The 6,841-nt window shown below is 36.4% G+C and overlaps 1 protein-coding gene across 2 annotated transcripts in view; it reads left to right on the top strand.

The window, feature by feature from the left end:
* Window positions 1-1,255: 1,255 nt before the first annotated feature.
* The window catches only part of kra (basic leucine zipper and W2 domain-containing protein kra), a 60,616-nt gene continuing 55,030 nt past the window's right edge, over window positions 1,256-6,841 (top strand). Inside the window, exon 1 of one of the 2 annotated variants that reach the window (XM_081736039.1) lies at window positions 1,256-1,401. The gene's annotated coding sequence lies outside the window, so the exon portion shown is untranslated. Of the gene's footprint in view, window positions 1,454-6,841 lie in introns of both variants that reach the window. The other variant, XM_081736040.1, reaches the window with a different exon arrangement.

The raw sequence follows: 6,841 nt of genomic DNA, 5'->3' as shown, positions 1-6,841 counted from the left end.
TTCCCACTGCCCATCACCATTGGCAACCAATATTGCTATTCTCTTCATCGTGCTGCCCCTATTGTTTATAGTTTCAGTTTGAATGTACAAACGCACACATAAAGTGGCGAGGTCAGAACCACTTTCTGAATGCTGAGGACTTTCATTTCTTGCATTACCGTAATTTTGTTTTGTAAGAATGCTTTCTCTGGAGCTATGTTTATTGCCACTATAGTTATCTATTATCTGTTACAAACAACGAATTTTTCAACATTCAAAGAAATGTAAGTTGTAAACCGTTCTAGATATGAACAAACTAATTAGTGTATGAGATTGGATGAAAAAAATCATTGTTGTTTGATACCTCACATGGCCCTCTTTCCATTTGAAAAAGTTGGCGTCGATCCAATATGGCGGATTTCAAGATGGCGGTCATGATCCGGAGTGCCATAAAAACATCCCTCCTAATTCGATTTGCATAGTTGAAGTCATAACTATTGTGCCTTCATCTATTTCGAAAAATATTGGTCTTGCAACTATCAAATTATATTGTAGATGCCTTTCCCACATTCATGTTTCTATTTCGTTTTTCCCATATTTCTAGTGCTCATTAGCAGCTAAAATTTTTCTCAGTGTCTTATATTCAACCCTACATTAGGACAGTAGTTGTTTTCTTTTGCTAACGCAACGGCGAAGTGGTGAGGTCTACTTGTGAGTTTGTCTTCAGGTCACGAAAATACATTGCTACTATGCCAGCATTCGCCTAGTGAGACGAAGAAAAACTCAAGTCAGATTATGATATGTGGAATTCTAAACGAGAATCTCCGAGTTGTAATCAGAAATGCCAAGATGTCACAATTTTGCATACAGGAACAATCATAAAACAATAAAATATCGCGTTAAAAATATTCCTTGTATGCTTTTGTGTAACAGGAAATAGATCTATTTTTGAGAGAGACCTGTTTGCTTTCGAAAGTTCATATAGACTATAAAAGTTGTTTTTCTGTTAAACTTAAATTTATTCCAAGGTTAAATTTATTAGAAAAAATCTAATCTCCCACTAAAAGTAATTCAAGTAAAAATAAATACATAAAAATGAACTTTTCCGCTATTTGTCAAGAACGCAGCCAGCCATGATTCATTTGTTCCTTGGGTATTACCTGACAAATGTAAGTGATAATCTGGTATTGCTTTAAAATTTTCAAGTACAATTTAACTATTTGAAATAAATGTATTTTTTCCTTGCTATGAACACTACACATTTATTCTTATAAATTAGATATAACAGAACTGTGTTGATTGGTGTCTAGTTTAAATTCTAATGTAAAGACCCGGATATATGTCCGTCACACGTTGCTCAATACTACCGACTGCTTGTAGCGCCTGGAAAGGAGTTCTGTGCTGAAAGTTGGAGGTTTGCATGTAAGTTTTCTGAAATTACACAGCTGTGGCATTCTATTTAATAATACATTGAGTAAGTTGGTACAGATTTATATAGTAACAGTTTTGCTGGTTCGGAATTTAATATTAATATTAATGTGAAGGAAGTAATTTGCGATTTAATGTATTAAGCAATCGCGAAACAAAACCTGTCCTAGGTCACAAGATGTGGTGTATCCATCATTTGTAAAGTACGAAGCTACAGTTTGAAAATTTAGAAAGTGTGTAATGTATTTCGTATCAGTTCATTAACTATAAATAAATTTTCATAGGTAGCATATTATAAAGGAAAAATCATAGGCTTAAGGTAGCAAAATGCAAGTGAAAGTTAAAAGAAAATTAAATGAGAACATGGCCATTGACCTTCAGAATTAGTCAATTGCCATGAGAACAAAAGTTACCTAGCAAAGTTCGAGAAAAGGCGGGCACAGTTAGACCTAACAATTTCGTTTCAGGGGTTAAGAAGTACAATAAATTATTCGTTATATATATAATGTGTATCTAAAGCATTGAATTGGTCTTACATCCTGAAACATGTGTTGAGGTCACTTAAGGAAAATAAAGTTCTAGTTAAAAGGTAATTTATCATTAAAAACTGTGAATATATTTCGGAGTGCCGAAATTTAGAAAAAAGTATCAAAACTTAAAGAAATTAACAGTGATTGTTCATTTGGGAATGGATAGTGTGATTCACTCAAGGTCACCATAAGGGAGGAGTAAATGATCAAGTTCTTTCTAATGTTTGACTTCTTGGAATTGTTAATAGTTTTGTATCGTTACTTCTATTATCAGTAATGTAAGTTGTGATATCACACCTAATAGATAGTAACAGAAGTAGATCTGTTATATATTCATATATTGCTTTAGAATAAGTCGTTCTCTTGTAATTGAGAGGTAAAGTTAGGTTCAGTTCGGATATTTTCAATGGTCATCCACAAATTTTGATTTATTTCATTAATGAATTTACGCTATACCATTAAGAGAGAATGTTCAGTGTGGCTTCCTACAAAATGAGTATCTCACCTTCGTTGGAGTATAATGGATTTTGGGGTTGATGCATTGAGACGAACGCTGGTGGAAAGAGTCTGCCATCTTAATTTCAATATGGCGGGTGTTCAGCTCGACGAGCAAGGTTCTTCTTGATAAATTGTAGCTTATTCCGACTTCCAGTTCAAAAAACCACATAAAGAAACGTAAAATAATTATAGTGAAAGTATTAACAGTATTACGAATAGGACAAAACTAGGTTCGCTGATGGCAGGTAAATGGAAGGTAGAAAATCCATAGACTCCCACGTTACAATTTTGAATAGCAGCGTGTATGTTAGTAAAGGCTTATCGTACCGAGAATTACATTTGTTTGAATTTTCCTTCCTTTCTCCGTTTTCTAAAATATTCATTGGTTTTAGGTATTTTATTAAATACATATGGTGTCATATTACTGCTTAAACGTAATACATTTGTACTGTTCATAGCTATGTCACTGTGTTTCCAGAGGAAATGTAACCTTATTTCCTTACCTTTGTATCATTTTTATGGTTCCATGTTTCTCTAAATATCTCATTGTTTTCCGTGTACCAGTACCTCTTCATGGAATGAAGAAACTGATATCGTACAATTGATGTGAGAATCTATTCAAACGTACTTTAGGTTAGTTCTGTCGTGTAGGTATCGTAATTGGGTGTGTGGCCGCCATCTTAATTTCAACTCGACGAGCAAGATTCTTCTTGATTAAAGTGTTAGCATATTCCGACTTTCAGTTCAAAAATTTATAGATACGTAAAATAATTATAGGTACCGTACCTCACGCTCGGATCAAAAAATATCAGACTTTAACGATAAGTGTCTCCCGAAGTCATGGAATATATATAAGGCATAGCAATTCATATATAGATTACCTCTAATTTCCATGCACTCAAGTGCGGTATCCTATCCACTGTTGCTTCATTTAGTGCACCTTTTCTCGATAAGTAAATTTTTATAGTAGTTACCTTCGTGTATGCATAAAGTAAATCTGCAACATAACAGTAACGTATCGGTATTGGCTTAGAGTGCTTTCGCTTCATGCTTTGTATATACTTTTCCCCTATGGTAGTGTACCTTACTACAGTTAAAGAAACAGTGACTTCGTAGAGCGGGTTAACTTAACAACACCCGCTTCAGCTGGTGTACTCATTCAGAAACAAGTAATGACACTATTAATTTTATGAAAATGGGTCAAAACTTCCCTAACCGTAAGCTAACCCGTTCCTACCCGTACCCTACTTATCCCTATCTTACTCTATTCTACTATTCCCTTTTAAGTGCAACTGGAGCGTGGGCTTTTGTGCTGTATCGCCGGACCAATTTGGAAAAAAAAAAAAAACACCTTATATTTTGTTAGATTACATTAAATGACGTTACTTTACTTTAGAGGCATGTAAAATCTAAGGTCAACTTATCATAATCAGTACGCTAAAACAGGTATTACATTCCGGATTTAGTATGTAGATATCATTCAATAAAATTAAAACGAAGTCCATTCCAAGCTAATGTTGGAAGCTACGTAGGCAAGGTTTAACATCTTTATCTAATACCGAGGTTTTAAAGAAGACTTGTTTTAAAATGACATCCAAACCGCTACTTGGTTTACACATGAAAGAAGTTGTGATTCGACCGAGAATTGAACATGAAACACCTTGATTAAAAGGTGAAAAGGAGATAAAACTAATGCAGATGGTTTGATAATGTGGAGACGTCACCGTGAAGTTCACATGATTTAAAGCATTTTTCGTTCTTTTATTATTTTTGGTTTAAACCAGTCAACCCTGCTGCAAAAATACAAACCAACCTGTGCTAGGTAGCCACTAAAAGCACAAATGCTATCTAACCGAGTCAGGGCACGAGGGCCCGAGTGGAACGAGGGTGTGTTCGATGGGAGCGGGCGCGTCAGCGAAGGTGGGCATGCGTGTAGGCGAGGGACCTTCAAAACTGTGGCTTTAAGCTTTTCCGATTTCCAGAAGAAAATCGTGTACCTGAGGTTTCCTTTCCTTAAATAAGTACTCAGCTAAATAGCCCTCAAGATGCTCTACCTTCTTCCTCAACGACGGAATACTGTCCTTGATACGTCGCCACCGGCTTTCCACTCCCTATGTGTGAACACACAACTGTTCTCCACGTAAAACTTCCTGGTTATTTCTGTACACAACCACTAGCTTCTTTGCAAACAAATTCAATGCTGTGGTTCACACACACGTGTTTAAAGCCTTCGTCATTCAGTCATACGATTTGAAACAATCTGACACTACTGTTGTTCCGGGCAATATACGGTCTTTTATTATCTGAAGTAACGTTTGCTTGTCGCGTTTCGTTAGTTACTACAAAAAAAATTATAGTAACTACCAAAAATGTCTCTGGTTGGCTTTAGATGTTACGAAATCGTAAGCCGCCGTGTGAACTTTGTGATGGACAAACACCGTGCTCGTGGGTTTGCTCGAGGTTCTCCCACTTTCTTCATTCCACCATTTCATTCATTTTTCAGTCTCCTTTAGCCTAACCGGCATAACGTGGGACGTAAAACTTAAAAAAAGAAAAAAAGAAATCTAAAGCAAAGCACACTTCTATCCAGGCCGGTAACCAGCCCAAAAATATAGGGGGACCCGATCCAATCATATAGTTTATTTGCAAGCCTACCGTAAAAATTTAAGGGGCCCGGTCCCTCCTAGACCCCCGTGGATACAGGCCTGCTTCTATCGCATGCGTGAAAATTCGATCTAATTCGCACTCAAATTCGTTCTTGAGAATGTTACGAAGTTTTATGGTTTGGTAAAGAAAAGGTCACGAAATTCCATTGTGGAATTTTAGTAGACACCCTGTTGTGACCACTTACAAGCTTTCGGTTTCTTTCCTCAGCTTTATGTAGGATTATAAAAGAAGCGTATTTAATCTAAAAAGCGCATTGCAGTAACTCCTTGTCCTGTCAATTCGTTCCTTTTTACCTCTGAGATGCCTGAATACTCTGACCGAATGCAAGTTCCAAGCAGCTGGGAGGAGGCCATTAAGCCAGTAGAACAGGGCTAGAGACCAATCTTCTGTCAGAGTGTCTATTACAGGCTATGTGCTGGTCTTTTGTCATCGTGGTTTTTTATAGCGTATTTGTGCTCACATCAAGCATCCTTATTCTTTATCCGTAAAAAATATTCGTAAGATGTTTGGTTACTGCATCACACTTCCATAAGTGGTTTCAGAATGTGAAATTCCATAATCCAGCTCTCTCGGAGGCGAGAGAGTGTAGTGAGGAGCAGCGTATTATGAGGGTAATCTTGGATGATTGTGCATTGGGACGATAAACATACATATATATGTACAGGGCCGGATTTACGGGGGTGCACGTGCACCCCCACCCCCTCGTTGTAAATGTACACTACCTAAAATGAGCTAGCAGCGAAAGTAGCAAACTTACGAAACTTTCTGCCATTGTGTTTCCGTTTGGGGCTTGAAAGAAAGCAGAACTCTGCAAAAGGTTGAAGGTTACAAAAGGTTTCATGTTTCTCTCTGCCTTGGTTTCTTCAGGAGACGGGCCTTAGTGTTATTCGTGGAATGTACTATATATAAATTCTGTTTTCACGGTTGGTAAGACCTAGTTACCGCTGTCAGAAAAAAAAAATGTATCGCTTCTGTGTGCAACCGTTTTGTAGCAAAATAATAATAATAATAATAATAATAATCGAGAAATTGTAAAATGCTCTCTGAAATAGTAAAATGAGCCTCCCCCTACTCCTCCGTTTTCTTAAACCGAAATAATCTGAGGTGGAAATTACGATTACGAAACACAAATTTTAAGTTTACTTGAAACGGCCATCCAATAAATTCAGATGATCTGTAAAATGCCTGAACTATTACCTCAGTAATGATTTGGAATGCTCCAGACAGTCTCAATTAAATGCAATATCATTACAGTGGTCGAAAATGGGCAAAAAGTTAAAAAATCGAAACGTTTTCTTACACGTTCCATCAAAGAAATTTACGGACTTTTTAAACAAAACAATCCCAGCATAATGGGTCACTCGAAATTTTATAGTATTCGACCAGCTGTCAGTCTGCAACCTGCGAGTGAAATTTATATAAATATATAATATATATATATATATATGTGTGTGTGTGTGTGTATATGTATGTATGTATATTTTGCAAATTTTAAGTTAGCTGGTACTGCGTTGCAACAAAGCAACGCACTATAACCTTAGCCTGTATTGAAGTTATCATGAGTGACCTGTTTTCTTTAGTAGTATGACCCGTAGAAAATCATAGCTGTCTTCAAGAATGTGGTAAATGGCCTGGAGTAGAAGGAATAAGTGTGGAGTTTTTAATTATTGATCCTGATGAAAATAGTGTTAAGTATGCCATATGGGAAGACAATGATCTCGTTAAAAAAAAAAAAAAAA

This window comes from Thermobia domestica, chromosome 13, assembly GCF_964235325.1.
Source record: "Thermobia domestica chromosome 13, izTheDome1.hap1.1, whole genome shotgun sequence".
Taxonomy (NCBI): Eukaryota; Metazoa; Arthropoda; class Insecta; order Zygentoma; family Lepismatidae; genus Thermobia; species Thermobia domestica.
This window is presented reverse-complemented; position numbering and strand designations above follow the sequence as displayed.